The 21,589-nt window shown below is 48.7% G+C and overlaps 1 pseudogene; it reads left to right on the top strand.

Moving 5' to 3' along the window:
• The first annotated feature begins 11,915 nt into the window (after positions 1 to 11,915).
• On the top strand, positions 11,916 to 13,630 carry LOC147981409 (uncharacterized; annotated as a pseudogene).
• The last annotated feature ends 7,959 nt before the right edge of the window (positions 13,631 to 21,589 follow it).

Raw genomic sequence — 21,589 nt, forward strand, 5'->3', positions numbered from 1 at the left:
GGCATTATTTTTTTGTCCAAGTATTTTTCCCACGTACAATATTTGTACACCTCGTAGACATTGAGTCGGAGCACAACTATGCCCATCAGCTGGGCAACATCATCATCAAAGAGCATTATGTTGGTTGTCCCGCTGGGTGCAAAGGTTATTTTTGGTCAGCTGGTGCCACTACCCAGGTTAGATAAGTGTCTTCTTGCAAAAAAAAAAACCCTAGGGATTTGTTGTACCAGTTTAGAATCACGCTGTTACTCAATATTGTTCACCTACTAATTTTCGTACTCCACTCATTCCAATTTGCGTCTTGAATCATCTTTGAAAATTTATTTTCATTCATGTCATAAATAGTTTGCGGGTAAGATTTGTGTTCCTTTAACAATATTAAAGTTCTATTTTATTTGTTTCTGGCAATTCAAGGTCTAAAACAATTAATGGTGTGTGATACATACGCTTAATGCAATTAGCAATAAAAAGGATTCCAGCAAACTGAATGTCCGAGTAATTAGGCCCCTATACTAATTAGAAAGTCAGAGAGCGTAGTTTGCCTATTATTTTAGTTTACAGGGAGATAGGATTAGAAACCACGTGCCTGTTCGTACACACAAGACCAAAGGTTTGATGATGCATACTAAAAGTATAAGATGCTGCTTCGTTTTTTTCAACAGATGGATAAGATGTGTCCTTGCCAACCTCACAACGCACAAGAACGAGTTTCAAATAAGAAAACATAGTTTCTTTTAATAAGCCGAAGAAAAACATAATTCAACTCAACTGTGCGCATTGGTAACTAATAAAGATGCGCAAATATCAATAGCCAAATTTAAAACTGTTTTTATATTAAAACTATATGTAAAAGTATCTGTATAAGCTTCAGTTAACTACCAATGAACATATACAATGAATATTTTCCGATGGTTGAAATGCACCAGTCTCGGTACAGATGTTCTGGCATGAATTATAAATCACAACAAAAGCTAATTGCTGTGTATGCAATATATATTAAGTACAAATATAGTTCACATATACTTCCTCCTTTCCATAAGGTAGTGTCATAATGTAGTGCGTATATATTTTTTGAAAAGTCAAACTTCACAAATTTGGCCCATGTTTATGAAGAAAAACATCTACATCTAGAATACTAAACATATGTCATTTCATTCATCGTAAGATGTAGTTTCATATTTTATATGTTTGGCGACCAAGAAAAATAAAAATAAAAATAAACTCTATCGACTATTTCAATTAGTTTTCAAACCATTGTCATGGAACTAAATTATGGAATGGAGGGACACAAGAAAAGTAAAAATAAAATTAAACTCTGTCTACTATTTGACTACCTAGACCAAGTCAAAGATGAACCATCGCATGCATCAGTCGCAAGAGCTTGGCAAGATATTCTAGAATTGTAGGTAAATGAGCAGATCGCGAAGTGAACCTAAGGAGAAGAAGTAATTGTTGTCTATGAAAAAATGGTACAACAATTGTGTATAAATGGAAATGTTTGCGATAAGATGATAATCTCCCCCCCCCCCCCCCCCCCCCCGCGAAAAGAAAACAACAAGAAATTGTTTCACTATAAAAATATAATTGCTTCCAAAGACAGAAAGTTAACATTCTCTATATATTAGGATTGAGCCAGAGTTAATTAATATTATCAATCAAATATAAGCATTTCAAGCAATGCTGGTATAGAAGAACTCAAGTAACCTGTTTTACAAATTGGATAACATACTTTTAGAATGGCTATAAATTCACTGATATGTGTACCGACACAAATGGGTAGACCGAAAACCATGTCGCGCCTTCCGTGAAAAGAAGCATGTTTGCCTCCGCGATAAAATGATTAAGTAATTAAATGCAAAACCGTTGTTGACGAATAACAACTTAGTCGTAATGTTTGTTTACAATTGTAGACAGTTAACATTCTCTATATGCTAGCCCGTGCAAACGCACGGGTTGACGACTAGTATCTTAAATTCATGACTCCGCCTGATTGTTGACAATCAGTTAGAGTGTACATTACTAGATTATTTTTTGTCTTTGAAATTTTGGTCAATCCCTTTGAATCCATAGTTTCTCTCGATCACTATATTACTAACTGCTATCTCATGTCTTTTGAGTAGAAATATTGTGAACTGGAATCCAGGCATCTGGCATTGCAGGAAGAAGTAGAAACTCTCCGTGCGGAACTGGAGAAAGAGAAAAAGAAGAACGTGAAATAGGAGAAGGAGAAAGCTATCATGGGAGGTAAACTTTTCATACCAGGCACCCCCATGCCAGGCCACAACAACCAAGATGAGCACACAATCTTCTCATCACGATGGTGACTAGTGAGTGTCACTCCTCGTGATCTTCTCTATGGATCTCTCCGGTTCATCTATGGGTGTTTTGGTTCGATCTTTGGTAGGATAGATCAACTTCTTGCAAATGGAGAAGCTTTCAAAATACTTCCTCAAGTCCGAAATGATCCCTGATTGTATTACATGTTTGCTTCTTGGAAATGGACAATGTATCCTAGGATATTCACTAGCCCCTCAGATTTCACTTGGGTTTTCAGAGGGCTTGATCAGATCTTTTAAGATCGGTAATATTATCCGACTCAAAACCAAGTGTCGTCATATAGTTCCTTATGTATTAGCTTATTGAATATATTAGTGCCTCCATTTCACCTTCTTTGGCATTTTATACATTTTCAGTTAGTGTTTCATATCTATAAACACAGGTGATTGTTTGTTCATTACTCGCTCACACTGTTGAACTAGTGCTTGCATAGACTAAGATTGTAGTGCATAGAGCCTATTTACTGTTTTTTTAATGCATGTGTTGCCTATAATCAGTATGCATATTGTATATATACATAGATCTCTCATGCCCCTATTCTACAAGTGGCACCACATCTAGGGAAGCGGAAAGACCACCTAGCATTAAACACTAAGTTGTGTTATGATTAAATAACTAAAATTGTTTATAATAATGTAATCACCGCTCATAATTCTTCTCCTTTTTTGGCAGCTTCTAAGATTCAGTTGTGATCCTGTATACAAAAGTAATATTACTTCTAAAAAGATTGGTTTAGGGGTTGTTTTCATAATTCCATGTTGAACTAGGTCTAGGTCAACTTAAAGGGATGGTTACAAATAATTCTATGATCTTATTTAAGTTCATTGGTCTTATTCTTCAGGTCAATTACGAATTATTAGTTTAATGTGGTGCTTATGTTTGTTAGTGCCTTTTAGAAAGGTTGCTATATTATTAACCTGTAGGATATGCTTATGAAGTTTTTGTGCTGTTTCATAGAATACATTTCCTAGTGCATAGGAGGACCTAATAAAACTTTGGAAGTTGTAACCCAAAAAATTGCTAGTTTGCAACTTCATTATGAAGGAATTTCTTCTACCATGGAAACTATTGTTTATTTGGGAAGCAAATAACTTCCTCGATGTTTCTTTTTGTTTATATGCGGTGCATAATATACCTTGTTAATAGTAATAATTTAGTTCATTGGTTAAGAATCATTGTTGTAGCATTCTGTCCCAGTAGAAAAATGTTTATCTTTAAAGTACGTGATTTCCCAATATACCTGTGGAGAACATGCATGACCGCACATTCTTAGTCGTGCTATTGCTAGTTTGGTAGATGCTGTATATTATTTTAGTATTATGTTCACCCCTATATGTGACTTATCAAGATGATTTCCTACACCGAGTAAAAAAAACTGGAAGAGAAATGAACTTTTAAGCACATGTGTTTTAACATGTTATGTATGTATTTGTCGTTATCTCCAAGTCATTTCTATTTTCAAAGTGTAGAGTTCCAAAACAAGTACTCCCAGAAGAGCAAAGGCCGAGAAGCTTGACGATGAAATATTTGATATCCTTGCATGGCGTTATAGGTGTGTGTGTCGTCTATACATGTTCTACTGGATATTCTTAAAAAGAATTGAAACAATAACCTGGAATTGTTGATAAAAATATTATCAATGAAATGTTGTGACAATCCTCCACTCATACATATCGAGGCCAACTCAATTGTTAATTTTCGGATATGTTATACATGAAACCCTCATCTTAGGACTGCGAGATCTATGAACTGCTGCTCATTAATTGAAACCATCTTCAGCTACATAATCTATGAATTTATTCATCGGCTATGTAATCTATCAACATCTTTGCATCCGAGATGTATGAGTCAAGCACCATCAGCAATCGAATCTCAGAATCTAAAGCCGAAGTAACGCATCACCTCACGCAGGAGAATTGGGCACTTTGACTCTTGATAGAACCGCGGTTTGATGCACAGTATGTGGAAAGGCGTGGGTGTGGAAGCGCGGCAGAATGACGATCTCCTTGTTACCAGGCTCCAACTCCAGCCAATCGCGCACACCAAGCAGGGTACGGCCTCTTTGCAGGCGCGGATTAAGTCCTTTGGATGGCTGAAAACTTGACAAACCAGTAAAACGGCAGGTGGATAACAACGTCGAAGCAGCGCAGGACGGAGCCCTCAAGGCTATCGATTGTGCGGCCGATGACATCGGTGAAGTCCCTTTGCCGGTGAATACGGTACACCAGGTACCGGGTGCGAGGTCGTCCTCGCCAGTGACAGGCCCGTCAGTGAGCATGCATGGAATGGATGAGGTCGCGGGAGGCCTCATAGTTTCGGAAGAAGGCAGGGTCCATGCCCGATCGACGCGGTGGTCAAAGGGCGCTCAGTCGTCGAACAAGGCGTGGATGCGTAGGGAGCTCGGGAGATGGCGTAGCTTCAGGCAGGGAAGAACGCGCAGGAGAACTCTACAGCAGCCGCAGATGTCAGTCTCTGTGACCTCCGCGGTGTGCATCCACGGTGGGAAATGTTGGCGCCGAGCCCTAGCTTGCTCTTTGCGCCGGTGCGCAGCTCTCTCTCTCTCTCTCTCTCGCACGAACAAAGATAAAAGAAAGAGGAGATATAGGACATGGTGGTGCTTTTCCGGCGCACATAGGCCTTCCGCAAGGCGGTCTTTTCCTTGAGCAACAACTCGAGATACACACACCTGAGCAGTACAGTAGAGGGCTTTTTATACCAGGCTAGCACACACACCAGCACACTCACGCACACACGCAAGATCAACCGGCCACTAAGCCAACTAACTAGCATGCACACACGGACCCACGTCTCCATGCATGCACCGCATGCAATAGCTAACCTTACGAAACGGCCACACGGACTCGGCCGTCTCCTTCCATGCATGTAGGTAGCTACTAACAAACACAACGCATGCAGCTAACAACCCCTAACCGACGCAAGATCAAGACTACGGCTAACAGTAACACCATGCACTATGGTCTCGGCGCATGCTCTCTCTCTCTCTCTCATGAAACGAATTGAGCTCTGCACCATGGCAGATCGTTGGACGCGATTTCTTGTAGCTGAAGGAAGCAGGGCGAATGACCGGCTGTAAACTGACGGGATGCTACTGCGGGTCGCCTAGTGGAAACGGAAAGTGGACCGACTGTTTGTGACCGGTTGTAAACGACGAGCTTCAAGACTTTCCTTTTTGTTCCCGAAAAATAATGTCGGTGAAGAATGGATACAGTTTAGAGACAACCAGGCGCTTTAATTTGGTGCCTTAGGGCATTATAAACTGATGTGCAGGGCAAAATGGAAAATATAACCAAAAGTGAAACAAATTCAAATAGTAATTAAACTCTTCTTGAAAGTATTTCACAGAACAAAACCTTTAGTTAGTGCCTAACACGTAGGCGCAATGCGTTGTGTCGTAGCGCAGTTCTCACAGGTGCTACATATATAGCTAACCATATGTAATAATGTAGTCAATATATTTTTGTTAAGATGGTCATGTGATTATTAAAAAGTGTTCAATGATATTTTAAATATTCATCTAATTAGAAAAATGCATGCATTACAAAATCATGTAATTAAAAAAGTGTGAGACATTCTTAATAAATCATATAATTACAGATTTAAAAGATGAAGGAATGCTAGAATTGCAAAAAAAAATGTTGCAACAAATAGAACAGCATGTTAGGGATAAAAAATGTTTACATCAGAAGTTTGTTCTTTCAACTATAATGGTTTAGGCATCCCAAATATTTATTACCTCAATATATGTATCCTTGGCTCATGGGTAAAGAAATCCTTGGTTCACGGGTAAAGAAATATATGCCTAGAGAAGGCAAGATTTGAAACACTAGAGTTGATGCAAAATATCATGCTTCATCACCAACAGTTTTCCATAGCAACGTAGTAGGCACATCAACCTTGTCCCAGGGGTACGGTGAGGAGCAAAAGATGTGAAGTTACTCTGAGCGTCACCTAGCTCCAAGTCCAACATACATGTGACGCACACCATGCTCGGTATCGCAAGAGCTCTGGGAGCGGCATCCTTTTTGCATGCGCGGATTAGGGCATATGGCTCGCAATAGACCAAACATTCCCGGAGTTTCAACAGGAGGAAGTCAATGTCGAGGCACTGGACGAGCCCCCATGGCTGTCGATTTGGTGGTCGATCACGATGGTATTGCTCATTGGCGGGTGAGCCAGATCCCCTAGTTGGCCAATTGCTGGGGCGAGTTCGTACTCGGTGCTCACCGGCCCATCGTAGAGTATCCCGTGGATGAACCCACGACAAATCTTGTAGTTTTGGAAGATCGCAATGTCCGCGACCTCGACATTGTGGTCGAAGGGTGCCTGGTCATCTTAGAACAAGACGAGGATGATGCACATCGCTGTTCAGAGGGCCTGGATCCCTATCATGCGCCTCCCACGCGACACAACCACGTAGTCGTGGATGCACATGGAGGTCGGGAGATCGCACCCTCGAGGGAGGGGGGCGATGCGGAGGAAAACTCTCCCATAGCCGACGACATGCGTTGTGGCGACGACTGCCATGTCTAAGGTGGCAACACCATGGTCCCGGCGCCCGCTCTCTCTCCCCAAGGAAACGAAATGAGCTCTACTGTCATCGCATACGCACCATGGTGTACTGTAGAGCCGAAAACAATGGGCGTAAACTAAAGGGATGTTGTTGAGGGCCTCCTACTAGGAACGGAAAGTTTTGCATGATGAGTTTGAAAACTTTTCCATTTGCTCCCTAATTAATGTCGGTAAAGACCGCAAACAGCTCGAAGAGAACTGTATACTTTTATTTACTGCATGAGGGATTTGTTGGCGCTGCCTCCTCCTCGCGGCGCCGCTTCTTCTTCTACCTCCCATCTCTCTTGTGGTTTCTCTCTTATCTCATAAACACACACCATGAAAGGAACACACGTAAACACAGCTCACCGTGGAGAAAATTTGCTTAGCCTCGTTCTCCCGATGAGAACACATGGGCTACATTTTCCTCCTCTTCTCATTAACAGAACCAAGCTGATTACAATGCTTAAGTAGTACCCGCACACGCATAGTCCAGCCACCACGCTCGGCCACTAGCCCCACTAACAGACGCACAAGACTAGCCAACTACTTGTATCTAATCTGTTTCCTAGATTCTCTCCTACGTCCCAAAGACTAGGCCATCAACGCATGCACATGCAGCTAACAAACTCACATATGCATGCAACTAACCACCGTATGTACAACCGCTTCCGTACGTGCAATACTGCCACATGACACGGCATTACACATGCACACACATACGCCACGCCGCTGCTCCGTCCCGCACATCCTGTGCGCACCCAACGTGGCCGACGAACCCGACCGCGCCAGTGTGTCCCGCACGTCCCGCGCGCACCGGACGCGCCCGACGAGGCCGACTGCACTAGACGCCGTGGCTTATTCCAACACACTCCCCCTAAGCCACGACGTCGCCGCACGGCCTGCCGACAGGAGCCCTGCCTCGTCGATGTCATCTCGGCGCTGGGGACAGCTCCGCTGCGTCTTCGGCACAAGCCGCCGCTCGCCGCGTCTCCGTGCCGCGCGCCTCCACGGTTGTCGCGCCGAGGCGCCGCGACCTCTGCGCCACCACGCAGGTCCTTCGCGACCTCCTCGTCTCCGCGACAGCCGTACTCTTCGCGCGCACTCCCCACGTCCCCAAGCTCCTGACCCGCGCTCCCGCCGCGCACGTACGCGATCTGCGCGACCAGGTCCAGCGCCCCGACGCAGTCCAATCCGGCGGTCCCAACGCGTCCAGTGCGCACCCATAATACGCATCGGTTGCGCCCGGTCCGCCGCCGTCGTCGTCGCCATGCGCCGCAGCTGCGCCGCCTCGACCTACATGTCCGCCGTGCTCGTCGCGGACTCACCGCGCGCCACCTCCGCATCCGCCATGACAGCCGCCGCGCCGCGCACCTTCACTGGCCGACACACGCCCCGGAGCTCCGCACAGCCGCCGACGAACACCACCATCGCCGGCACGCCTCCGGCATGGCCCAAGATGACCCAGCTTATGATACCAATTGTTGGCGCTGCCTCCTCCTTGCGGCGCCGCTTCTTCTTCTACCTCCCAACTCTCTTGTGGTTTCTTTCTTATCTCATAAACACACACCATGAAAGGAACACACACGTATACACAGCTCACCGTGGAGAAAATTGGCTTTGCCTCGTTCTCCTGTTGAGAACACATGGGCTACATTTTCCTCCTCTTCTCATTAACAGAACCAAGCTGATTACAATGCTTAAGTAGTACCCGCACACGCATAGTCCAGCCACCACGCTCGGCCGCTCGCCCCACTAACAGACGCACAAGACTAGCCAACTACTTGTATCTAATCTGTTTCCTAGATTCTCTCCTACGTCCCAAAGACTAGGCCATCAACGCATGCACATGCAGCTAACAAACTCACATATGCATGCAACTAACCACCGTATGTACAACCGCTTCCGTACGTGCAATACTGCCACATGACACGGCATTACACATGCACACACATACGCCACGCCGCTGCTCCGTCCCGCACATCCTGTGCGCACCCAACGTGGCCGACGAACCCGACCGCGCCAGTGTGTCCCGCACGTCCCGCGCGCACCGGACGCGCCCGACGAGGTCGACTGCACTAGACGCCGTGGCTTATTCCAACACACTCCCCCTAAGCCACGACGTCGCCGCACGGCCTGCCGACAAGAGCCCTGCCTCGTCGATGTCATCTCGGCGCTGGGGACAGCTCCGCTGCGTCTTCGGCACAAGCCGCCGCTCGCCGCGTCTCCGTGCCGCGCGCCTCCACGGTTGTCGCGCCGAGGCGCCGCGACCTCTGCGCCACCACGCAGGTCCTTCGCGACCTCCTCGTCTCCGCGACAGCCGTACTCTTCGCGCGCACTCCCCACGTCCCCGCGCTCCTGACCCGCGCTCCCGCCGCGCACGTACGCGATCTGCGCGACCAGGTCCAGCGCCCCGACGCAGTCCAATCCGGCGGTCCCAACGCGTCCAGTGCGCACCCATAATACGCATCGGTTGCGCCCGGTCCGCCGCCGTCGTCGTCGCCATGCGCCGCAGCTGCGCCGCCTCGACCTACATGTCCGCCGTGCTCGTCGCGGACTCACCGCGCGCCACCTCCGCATCCGCCATGACAGCCGCCGAGCCGCGCACCTTCACTGGCCGACACACGCCCCGGAGCTCCGCACAGCCGCCGACGAACACCACCATCGCCGGCACGCCTCCGGCATGGCCCAAGATGACCCAGCTTATGATACCAATTGTTGGCGCTGCCTCCTCCTTGTGGTGCCGCTTCTTCTTCTACCTCCCAACTCTCTTGTGGTTTCTCTCTTATCTCATAAACACACACCATGAAAGGAACACACACGTATACACAGCTCACCGTGGAGAAAATTGGCTTTGCCTCGTTCTCCCGATGAGAACACATGGGCTACATTTTCCTCCTCTTCTCATTAACAGAACCAAGCTGATTACAATGCTTAAGTAGTACCCGCACACGCATAGTCCAGCCACCACGCTCGGCCACTAGCCCCACTAACAGACGCACAATACTAGCCAACTACTTGCATGCATCTAATCTGTTTCCTAGATTCTCTCCTACGTCCCAAAGACTAGGCCTTCAATCGCATGCGCATGCAGCTAACAAACTCACATATGCATGCAACTAACCACCGTATGTACAGCCGCTTCCGTACGTGCAATACTGCCACATGACACGGCACTACACATGCACACACATATGCCACGCCGCTGCTGTGTCCCGCACGTCCCGCGCGCACCCAACACGCCCGACGAGCCCGACCACACCAGTGCGTCCCGCACGTCCCGCGCGCACCGGACGCGCCCGACAAGCCCGACTGCACTAGACGCCGTGGCTTATTCCGACAGGATTCATATACGGACGTGCCCATATTATTATTATGAGATGATGACGTACTTCAGCTTATAAGATCAGAGCAAGATTCAGTAAGATGAATATGACATAGATTACTAAGGTGATAAGTTCATAGACCTCCTTGCGGACGTGGAGCAATTAATAGATTAGAAAATGTTCATGTAATTACAAAAGTGTTTCCCACATTTTTACAAAGAAATTCATGTAATTTAAAAAGTGCTCGGACAATTTTCATAAACGTTTGTGTCATTAGAATTTTTTTTATTAGCAATCCATGTACTAAAAGAACTGTTTCATACATTTATAGAAATTTGGATGTAATTAAAAAAAGTGTTGAATGCATTTTAAAATATATTTGAGTTTTTAAAAAATGTAACCATGTAATAAGTAGTTAATATATTTTAGTAAGATAGTCATGTGATTAAAAAGTGTTCAATGGTTTTTCAAATATTCTTCAAATTAAAAAATTTCATGCATTACAAAATAATGTAATTAAAAGAATAAACTTTAGATGAACAGCGCGCAGGAGTACTCTCCCGCAGCCGTAGACGCGGGTTGCGGGCACGGTGGCAGCACCATGCTCCCGGCGCCCGCTCTCTCGAGGGGATAGACGTCGTGGTCCACCGTGTTGCGGACGGGGACGGGAATCGCCTCCTTGCCGTTGGACATGTCCAACATGATGTAGCCGGGCAGGCGGATCTCGGCGTCGAGCTGGTTGATGAGGTCTCTAGCGGAGCGCCACATGTTGTTGCCAACCGCTTCCTGGCCGGGCAGACGCACGCGCCTGAACTTGCAGACGTCGGGGCCAGACTTGCCGGGGCCGTAGGTGGCGGAGACGACATTGTAGAGGCCGTCCTAGACACGTACATCTTCATGAACCTTTGCAACGACTACAGAAAACTAAACCGAATGAAATTCTCAACTAAACGCTCACATCCATGGTTATGATGTCGATCCCAGACTCAACTCATGCAAATATGGTTTCAGGCTATAACTTGTCGACTGCAAAGTGCAAACACGGCAAACCAAGCACAAGAAATACAAGCAAACAGTTCAGTTTAAGGTGTCTTAGCGCTGCGTCCATTCAATGGTACAATCCTTAACAATGACAGAAAGGTTCATGACAACTGAAAATGAAGGCGAAAGGTTCATGAAAATTTCAAATGAGGGTAAACATACAGGAAACGTTGCCCATTGTCACTGATCGACGCCATAATTGATGCTCAGCTCGCTCATTGACGGGATGGTCTCCATAGCGGCAGGTGGGGGCACGACTCGTCTTCGTCGCCACGGACAATGAGCTAGACTAAGGCGTTCGGCGCGAACCTCCTATGGCTGATGTAGGCTGCGATGTTCTTCCTCTTGGACACGTCAAGCACGTACGTCGGTGCCGGGCACTGCACGAACCGGGGCGGTTCCTCGCCGTCGTCTGGAAACGCCGCCGTGGGGGCGTACCCTGACTCAATCCACCTCGGGGGAAACTTCGGCGGCTCGATGAAGCGGGCCTGCTCCTCCATTGATGCGCCGGTATTGGCATTGGCATTCGTGTTGGCAATGCGGGGGTGATGTGTGGGGAATTGAATTTTCCCCTTTCTGGATTACTCATGGATTTAACCGGTCGCGCCTAGGCACGGGCGGTAATGCTCAGATGGTACGCCGATGCAGGTTCAATTGTCTCATGGGTCGCCAGACGAAGGAATATGAAGGGGCGAGCAGCGTCAGCTGATGCGATGGCCCACTACGACTGACGATGGCAGCATAGTGCCCTAGTGGTCGCTAGGGACACTCGGCGGTTTGGTGGCACAAGAGAGAATTGGATGGGATGAGCGGGCCGGGTGACATGAGATGTGAAGGCCATGGAGTGAAATTATGGGTCATGTGATATTGGGGAAGTACCAGGGGAGTTACAACCCCCTTTATACGAGGAACTTGGAGCGTTTTTTTATGAACTATTGGACCAAGTAACCGTTTTTTCTAGGGTTTGATTGGTACGGCGGTGCGCTTGCTGGCATTTTCTTTGTGTCGGCCCGCTTCAGGATAAGCTATATATGTAGTACAATTTACTGTGAATTGGTTGGTACGCTACATCTACCATTGTTTTATTCTTGAATCTTGAAAATACATGACACAATTAGTTTGAAAAATGGTGAAGAAAGCGGTGCCTTTGTGTGTCTCTAAAATGGAAGTAGGTATACGCGGACATTTGGATATGCCTTTTAAATATGCCCTACGGAAAATTGGCACATAAGGATCTGCATCCATATAAGGTAATTTGTTAGAAAAACATTTTTTCCCGATATACACAGCCGCCGCCCCGCTCTATTATTTTACCCTATTTCCCGATATACACAACCTTTGGGCAAAATTTTCGAAGAAGTGGTAAAGCCCATCCAGATCCAGGCACACAAAGCTGCGGCTCTATTGCCCTTTCCGGCTTATGAAGTCCAACCCCTAGAATTACGGATTCTTCCACACCCGCCACTCAGACGGCGGTCTCCGTTTCAACAATCTGTCTAGGGCCGGGGGCGGCCTCTCTGGTCGACGCTTTGCTCCCTTTCCTTCACGGGAGCTACGCTAGGGTCAAGCTCAAACAATGCTGCAGCAGCCTTCTCCTCTGCAAATGCTGGGAATCGCAAGAAGACGAGGAATGCAATTATATCGTGTGCGATCCTATGACGGCCAGTGTACCGTGTTGCCTCCTATAGTATGGCAGGATGAAGAGGATGATGAACCTGCGCATATAAAACTGGCACAACCCTTCCTCGCTTTTTGGTGTTTACATCCCTGGTAGAGTTGCCCGACTATGTGGCGATATACTCATCCGAAACCGGGCGATGGACTGGGAGCAGCCGTGAGTGGGGGGAAACCAGAGAGTATCCTCCTTTTACTGCAGAATGTGCCTTCGTGAATGGCATGATGCATTTTATGCATTTGGTGGGGGATATTTGTGGGATATTTGTGGGGAAATTGCTCTCCCGGAAGGAATGGAAGAAGCTAGGTCTGGTTATAGCTCAATTGGATACTCTCAGGGGAAATTGCATGCTTGGTATATGGTTCCTTATTATTACCAACTCTTTGTGAGGGTACTTGAGGATTATGCTACTGAAGTGTGGACCCTAAAGCATACTATTGATGTTCCCCAAATGTTTGGAAGGGAATATGCGACAGAAAATTGTGACGAAGAGGACATGACCTTTAAGTATGAGATGTTTGCAATTCATTCAGATCGTAATTTGATTTTCGTTACTGACTGGAAGGAGGAGAATCTGTCGTATGATATGGATAGCAGGGAAGCACATCTTATGTGCAATTCTGGAGATTTCATGTGTGGTTTACCTTATATTCCCTGTTTCGCGGATTTGGTTGGCGGATGATTTCTGAAAGTCTGTGCTGCTTCATGCATTTAACATGGTGGCACAAATGCCTTTGTAAAAACTAGTCGTTGGGTGTGCGTGCGTGTGACTAATGGTCTAGTTCCGTGGCACCATTCCAAAACGTGCTTTTCATGGTGCATGCCCTTTTGTGGCCTTGAACAATGTTGGTTAGCTTTACATATTTTGTAAGTGACAAGCGATCCAATGGATAATGCCTAGTTGTATGAATGACCTAGTCCCTTATATATTTGCTTTTAGGTAAGACTAATTGCTGTTGTCACTTGATATCTGTTATTGGTGGCTGAATGTAAACAGATGTTAGTTTCATTTATAAATCCTTCAAGGCCTTCCATCGATGACGTCAAATAATATGGAGCTCTTTATATGGAACTCCTTTTATATAGATTGCACAATATGCAGCCTAACATATCTAATGAACATCGTTATTTTTCATTATTTTATTCAGTAGAGAAAGCAAAATAATTCTGTTTGTTGCCAAGACTATTACGCGCTCTTAAGTCTGCCGTTCGTTGCCTACTGCTTAAGCACCCTTCGTGTGCTCCTAATCTTGTGTTTTGATTGAGTTTTCCATCAGATCATGACCAATATTTTCCTACTAGAATTATTGCTATATTGTTGAATTTCTAGGCTGTTGTCAAACTAAACGTATTTCGGAAGAATCTTAAGATTTTTGTTGACCATAATGTAGCTTAGTACATAATTTTGTCGTCAACTACCCAACGTTCTGAACATTGTATTGAGTGCACTTTGAATTCTGAACTTCTCACTCTGAGTGGCTCTTTGTCAGGGACCAGCAAAACTAAACCTATTTGAATTTGTTGTTGTCCCCAAAGGTTGTGAACTTCTCACTCTGAGCGGGTCTTTGCCAGGGACCGGCAAAACTAAATGGGTAAAAGAAAAACAAAGCTATGCCAAATCAGGCATGACATGTAAATCTAGCAAAGGTTACTGCATGTTTGGATTCTGGGCAAGCGCTTGCCGGCAAGCGCTTGCCTTGCCTCGCAAAGCAAAGAAGCGAGGGGTTTGGTTCCCTGCAACTCATCTCGTTACCCGCAGTTTCAAGTTTCTTCCTCATTTGTGTGAGCAAGCAAATTTGGCTACCATATGTTGGCAAGGTTGTCCTTGCCCATAGAGGTGAGCGCGCGAGAGATCAACAATTGCTAATTTGTTACTAGAAGCTGAGCTTTTAGCACCATTCCTTAAAATAAATATCCACATCAGCTCAAGGTTTTCGAGTTGACGAGTCATTCTGTTAGCGACTCTTGAGGAGTCGTGCCATGCCGATCGTCTAGTCGAGGTATTTGAGTCGACTTCTAGTTACGACTCATTGACTAGTCGTTCGACTCGAAAACAGGGCATCAGATAAGTTATGCTGCTCCTGTCAGTTATTTCAAAATAGTAATATGGACCTGCCATTTGTAGACAGTATGCACTACCTTACCTTATTGCACCCAAAGTCAATGGTGTTGGCTTAAAATGATGTATCACTATACTACATAGCATTACTGGCCACTACTCACTTCGGTTCCTATAACTATATATCTTTGGCCACATTCCTATAGATTCAAAAACTACAATCACCTTTACCAGGTTGAAAGCATTTAAGTCTAGAAATACAGTAGTAAACAATTTTTTTTATTTTCTCAACTGGCAAATGCTTTGAAACAGATTCTCAGACAAAGACGCTAATAGTGAGACGAGCGGAGGGATTTGCAATCTGGACTTTGATGACCCATCTAGAATTAAGCTAGGCATTAAGAGAAAATTAACAGTTACTCACTCCGATCCAAATATGAATTCTTCTATCTGATATAACATGATATCTAAATTCCTGACAACCTTCTTAGTAATCCATGTTACCCATCTAATTAACAAATCGGATGTAGATAAGAGCAAGTGGTTTGATGTCTAGGCTGACACGCTACTAATTACTAATTACTAGTATTACTTGCCGGGGGAATCTTTGGCTCGCCGTCCGCTGGTTCTGTCGTCGCGACTGCCTCCTCGTCGACCTCCCGCTGTGCCACCAATGCGGCGCTGACCACTTGATTCATTGCCGCTAGGTACAGCAGCGACGGTTCTTATGGCTTAGGCCCAATCAGTATTAGCGTGGAGGAAAGGTATTTCTTCAGATCCTGCAACGCCGCCTCGGCTTCTGGGGTCCACTCCATCGGGTCTGTCCTCTTCAAGATTTTGAAGAAGGGAAGGGCACGCTCGGCAGACTTGGAGATGAATCGGCTCATGGAGGTGACGCGGTAGGTGAGGCGACGCACATTCTTGATCCGCTTGGCCGCCTCAATCTATTCAATATCCTTGATTTTGTCTGGGTTTGCCTCGATCCCGCGCTGCGACACAAAGAATCCGAGAAGCTTGCCGGACGGAACGCTGAAGACACACTTCTCAGGGTTCAGCTTAAGGTTGATCTTGCGCAGGTTGGCAAATGTCTCTAAGAGATCTTGCACAAGAGTTGCTCCGTCCTTGGTTTTGACCACTATGTCATCCATGTATGCCTCCATATTTCTATGGAGCTGGGGTTCAAAACCAATTTGGACTGCTCTTTCAAACATCAAGCCAACACACTTCAACCCGAAAGGCATCTGTAAAAAGCAATACGTACCACATGGGGTGATGAATGCTGTCTTCTCTTCATCTTCTCTTGTCATGAAGATTTGGTGGTAGCCTGAGTAGGCGTCGAGGAATGACAGCAGATCAAACCCGGCCATGGAGTCGACAATCTGGTCGATGCGCGGCAACGGGAAGGGGTCCTTAGGACAAGCCTTATTGATATCTGTGTAGTCAATACACAGCCTCCACTTCGCATTTGCCTTGCGCACCACCACCGGATTGGCCAACCACGTCGGATGGAGCACTCCTCTCACCAAACCCGCCGCTTCCAACTTCCTGATCTCCTCTGTGGTGAACTACTGCCTCTCTAGTGCCTGCTTTCTGACCTTCTGCTTGACGGGCCGTGCATGAGGACAGACAGCTAGGTGGTGCTCAATCACCTTCCTGGGAACACCGGGGATGTCGGATTCTTGCCACGCAAACAAGTCGACATTCGCCTGCAGGAAGGTGACGAGCGCGCCTCCCTATTTGCTGTCGAGGGTGGAGCCTGTGGTGAAAGCCCCTCCCGTGCCATCTTCCCGGACGGACACCTTCTTGGTCTGCGGTGGCTTAGCTCTGGATTTTTTGCTCTTGCCGGTAGAGCTCTCTGGCACGTCCTCAACGGTAGCACAGCACTCCAAGGAGGTGCGCTTGCCGGAGTGGGTGCGAGAGGTCTTGCCGGACTTCTTTTTCCCTCCCCGGGTTTCGGCGGCAGGAGCAAGTGCCTTGGCGGCGGCTGCTGCAACTGCTTCCCGGTTGAGTTCGTCGGCGCAAATCAACGCGTCTTTATTGTCGGAGGGGACAGAAATGATGGTCAACGGCCTGGGCATCTTTAGCATGTTGTAGGCGTAGTGCGCCGCCGCCATGAACTTGGCTAGTTCCGGGCGGCCGAGGATCCCGTTGTAGGGCAAGGGAATCTCGGCCACGTCGAAGACGATCCTCTCCGTCCTGTGGTTCAACTCCCCTCCAAACGTCACGGGCAGCGTGACCTTCCCCTTCGGCTGGCTCCTCCCCGGATTGACTCCTTAGAACGTGCCCGTTTCCTCAAGATCTCCACCAGGGATTTGTAGACTTTTGATCACGATGGGCGAGATCAAGTTCAGGCCGGCCCCGCTGCTGACCAGCATCTTGTTCACTTTGAGGTTGCGTATAATTGGTGAGACCAACAACGGCAAACACCCGACCGCGGTTGTGCGGTCAGGGTGGTCCTCGGTGTCAAAGATGAGGGCCGTGCTGGACCACTTCAGCGGCTTCTGAGCGTCGAACGATGGCTCCGCTCCTGTAATCTCACACGCCCATTGCTTGAGTTGGCAATGAGAAGTGTGCAGCGAGGCGCCACCGTCGACGCACATGGCCTCTGTAGCCTTCTAGAACTCTTGCTCGCCGGACTCATCGTCCTCGTCATGATCATCGTCTTCTTGCTTCTTGTCACGGCCCCGGGCGGGCCTCTCTTGCTGGTTGTCCTTGTCGCGGCGGCCTCTTTGGCCGCCACGCTTCTTGCCGGATCCCTCGGCACTGTCCTGGCCCTTCTCCTTGTCCCGCCACTCATACTCGGCCTTTTTCTTTTCAGCAAGCAGCTCGACTTGCGGCAGTTCTGGAGGTTGTGGCCTTTGGTGCGGTGGATCTTGCAGTACTGCTTGCCGGAGCCCCTGGCTTGTTGGCATCTGCTAAGGCCCGGCAGGCGACGCCCGGAAATCTCCTTGTCGGGGTCGTCTGCCCTGACCTTCTTGGCAGCGCCAGTGTCGTCAGACCGTTCAACGGCAAGCACGGCCTTGCCCTTGCGTTTCCTGTTGCAGCGCCGACCCTTCTTCGTCGGGGCGGCGGTGTCTTCATCAGTAGAGTCGGTTTCCGCACCGGCGTCTTCGCCAGGGTACTTCCTTCCTTCTTCAGCCCGGGCGCACCTATCGGCCAAAACATAGAGTTCGTCCACTCCCTTAACCTTGTTCATCGCCAGCTCTTCGCGCATCTTGCGGTTGCGCACATTCTGATGGAACACGCTGATCACAGCGGCGGGATGAACGTCGGGGATGTTGTACCGCACCCGGCTGAATCTTTGGATGTACTTGTGCAGGGTTTCCCCTTCCTTCTAGGGAATGATCTGCAGATCACTAGCCTGGCCATGAGCTTGGTGGCCTCCAGTGAAGGCGCCAACGAACTCATGGCACAGATCCGACCAAGAAGAAATGGAATCTGCCGGCAAGTGCATCAAACAAGACATAACATTGGGCTTCAGAGCCAACGGGGAGTAATTGGCAAGCACCTTGTCATCGCGAGCTCCGGCAGCCTGCATCACGATGGTGTAGATGCTGAGGAACTCGGACGGATGGGTCTTGCCAGTATACTTCTCGCCGACGTCAGGCGTGAACGTGCGGTGGGACGGCCACTGGAACTGGCGCCGCTTGCGGGTAAAGGCTGGGCAGCCCACCTTGTAAGGTAGGCCGCCGGAGCCCCCCAGCGTTGGGTGGTCCATAGCGGGTCCCGCCCGCTTGTCCGATTGGTGGCGTGTATCAGGCGGTGCTCGATAGTGGTTAAAGCATCTTTGTGAGCTCGTTCGCGAAGAACTTGGCGCTGGTCGCGATGGGTCCGCGGGTCGGACGACGCTATAGAGATGTTATCACAAGCGTCGTCACGACAAGCCGACGCCCGCGGCGGCTGGCGAGGAGGGGGAGAGTGCACCGTGACCACAGCACCCCCGGTCCTCCCAGCGCTAGCATACGGTGGCTGGGTGGAGCGCTGACCCGAGGGTCCCGCCGGTCGCGGATCATCTTTGTTGGCGACGACAACGAGGCTCCGGATGGTGGCCCTCCACTCGTCGAGCTTCTCTGCAGTAGGAGGGAAGTCGAGGAGTAGCTGCATGCGCGCCAAAGCTTCTGCTGGCATGGGTGGCGGTGACAGCTTCGTGGACCGTGGCGCGCTTCAACTTGTAACCACGTTAGAAGGAGCTCTATCACGACCCAGCGGCTGCGCGCCATTTTTGCCAGCACCTCGGTGGGCATGCTGAACTCCTTCGTCCGATGGATGACGCACAGGGCTCTTCCCACGGCAGTGTCTAGGGTCACCGGTGTGGTGACGCTGCTCGTCGCGCACACAGTGGTCGCTGGCGTGGGCGGCCAGGAGGTTGCTGCGCCGCCCGTGGGTGGCACAACGACACTCTTGGAGGGCCCCGCGCTGCCTGCGGGGGGCTCAGCCCCGTCTTTGGATTTGGTGGCGTGCGGCCCGTCGCCTGACGCATGAACGGCGTCGCTCGCCAGGGCCTGACTGCCAGGGCGATGCTGGTGCTCGCGGACCGCGGCTCGGGTTCTGTCCGCGACCGGGCCGCTGCTCGCCTGCCCTGGCACGGGCCGTTCGGCCCCCGACGAGCCGGCCGCCGTGGCCGTCTTCTTCTTGGGAGCCATGGCGATGAAGAACCTCTAGGCTAACTACTAGACCAGATTCTAACAATTGCGTGCCAAAGATGTCGATGTGGAACGTCACCTATGGGATCACAAGAATCCCTACTACAGTTGCCGGGGCGTAGGGTTGCGAGAAGAGCAGGATTAGTAATCAGCACAAGGATCGTTTACCCAGGTTTGGCCCGCGAGGATGCGTAAAACCCTAGTCCTACTTTGGTGGATGTATTTCAGAGAGTTCTTGAGCTCTCGAACTAGCTATGGTGGGTGCGTGGTTCCAAAGAGCCAAATTCTTTTCCAGTATGCCATGGTCCTCCTTTTATAGTCGAAAGGGGCTGCCACAGTGCCACACAGGAGGTGGAAAGGCGTACAGTGCTACGAGCTTATCGTTCGTATTACAGGACAAGACGCATTTAATGCGTCGCTGAGGTGTCCCCTAGCTTTATCGGGTATCTGAGCGAGGCCCATCCCGTCCGTCGCCGCTCCTCCTGCCTTCAACACGCGCCCTGGCCAGCGATGCGTGCGGCGCCATGTAGGCAGGTAGGAAACTGACGTGGCGTGGTGGTAGGGTCTTCACAAAGATCTGCATACCGCCACGCAGGCGCTTGTTGAGTTTGCCTGGGAGCTGCATGTTGCCACGTAGGTGCCTGCCCAGCTGGTTGGGCTGGCAGCTGCATGCGAACGGCGGTGGAGACTTGGCTGGTGCGGTGTTGGAAGTGTCCCCGCTGACGCCCTTGGTGAGGGCCTTGCCGGGTGGCCCGGCAAGGGTCTTGCCGTGGCGTGCTGTCGTCCCCGGCAAGGATCTTGCCGGGGGTCTCGAGGCTCTCCTCGTTAAGGATCTTGCCGAGGACCGTTGTCTCTTAATCCTCATCTGATCTTGAATATTCCTTGGTCTTGACAAAGATATGCATGCCACCATGGAGATGCCCCCCGAGCCCTGGTTCCAACGTGGTTGGTTGAGTTGGAACCCGTGGGCTTGAGGGTGGCTCGCTCCGCTGGTGTGGGCGGGCCGCCCCGTCAAGGGTCTTGCCGGGGCCGCTGAGGCTGCCCCTGGCAAGGATCTCGCCGGGGGAACCAGCTTCGCCTCTCTGCTTCTTTGTGTTCTCAGCCTTGGCGTTGCTTTGGCTGTCTTGGGCTTTGGTTTTACCTCGGTTCACCTCCCCTGTTCTTCTTGGTGCGGCCGTGGGCGCGACTCCGACTGTCCATGCACAGGTGAAGGGGTACAAAGGTGCGCCCCTTCTTTTGTACACTGACAACAAGCGATCCAATGGATAATGCCCAGTTGTATGAATGACCTAGTCCCTTATATATTTGCTTTTAGGTAATACTAATTGCTGTTTTCACTTGATATCAGTAATTGGTGGCTGAATGTAAACAAATGTTAGTTTCATTTATGAGTCCTTCATGACCTTCCATCGACGACATCAAATAATATGGAGCTCTTTATATGGAACTCCTTTTATATAGATTGCACAATATGCAGCATAACATAACTAATGAACATCATTATTTTTCATTATTTTATTCAGTAGATAAAACAAAATAATTCTGTTTGTTGCCAAGACTATTAAGCGCTCTTAAGTCTGCCGTTCGTTCCTTACTGCTTAAGCACCCCTGGTGTGCTCCTAAACTTGTTGTTTGATTGAGTTTTCCATCAGATCATGACCAATATTGTCCAACTAGAATTCTTGCTATATTGTTGAATTTCTAGGCTGTTGTCAAACTAAACCTATTTTGGAAGAATCTTAAGATTTTTGCTGACCATGATGTAGCTTAGTACATAATTTTGTCATCAACTACCCAACATTCTGAACTTTGTATTGAGTGCACATTGAATTCTGGACTTCTCACTCTGAGTGGCTCTTTGTCAGGGAGAAGCAAAACCAAACCTATTCGAATTTGTTGCTGTCCCCAAAGGTTGTGAACTTCTCACTCTGAGTGGGTC

The sequence above is a fragment of the Triticum urartu genome, chromosome 3A, assembly GCF_056163025.1.
Source record: "Triticum urartu cultivar PI428250 chromosome 3A, HENAU_Tu73, whole genome shotgun sequence".
Classification (NCBI taxonomy): domain Eukaryota; kingdom Viridiplantae; phylum Streptophyta; class Magnoliopsida; order Poales; family Poaceae; genus Triticum; species Triticum urartu.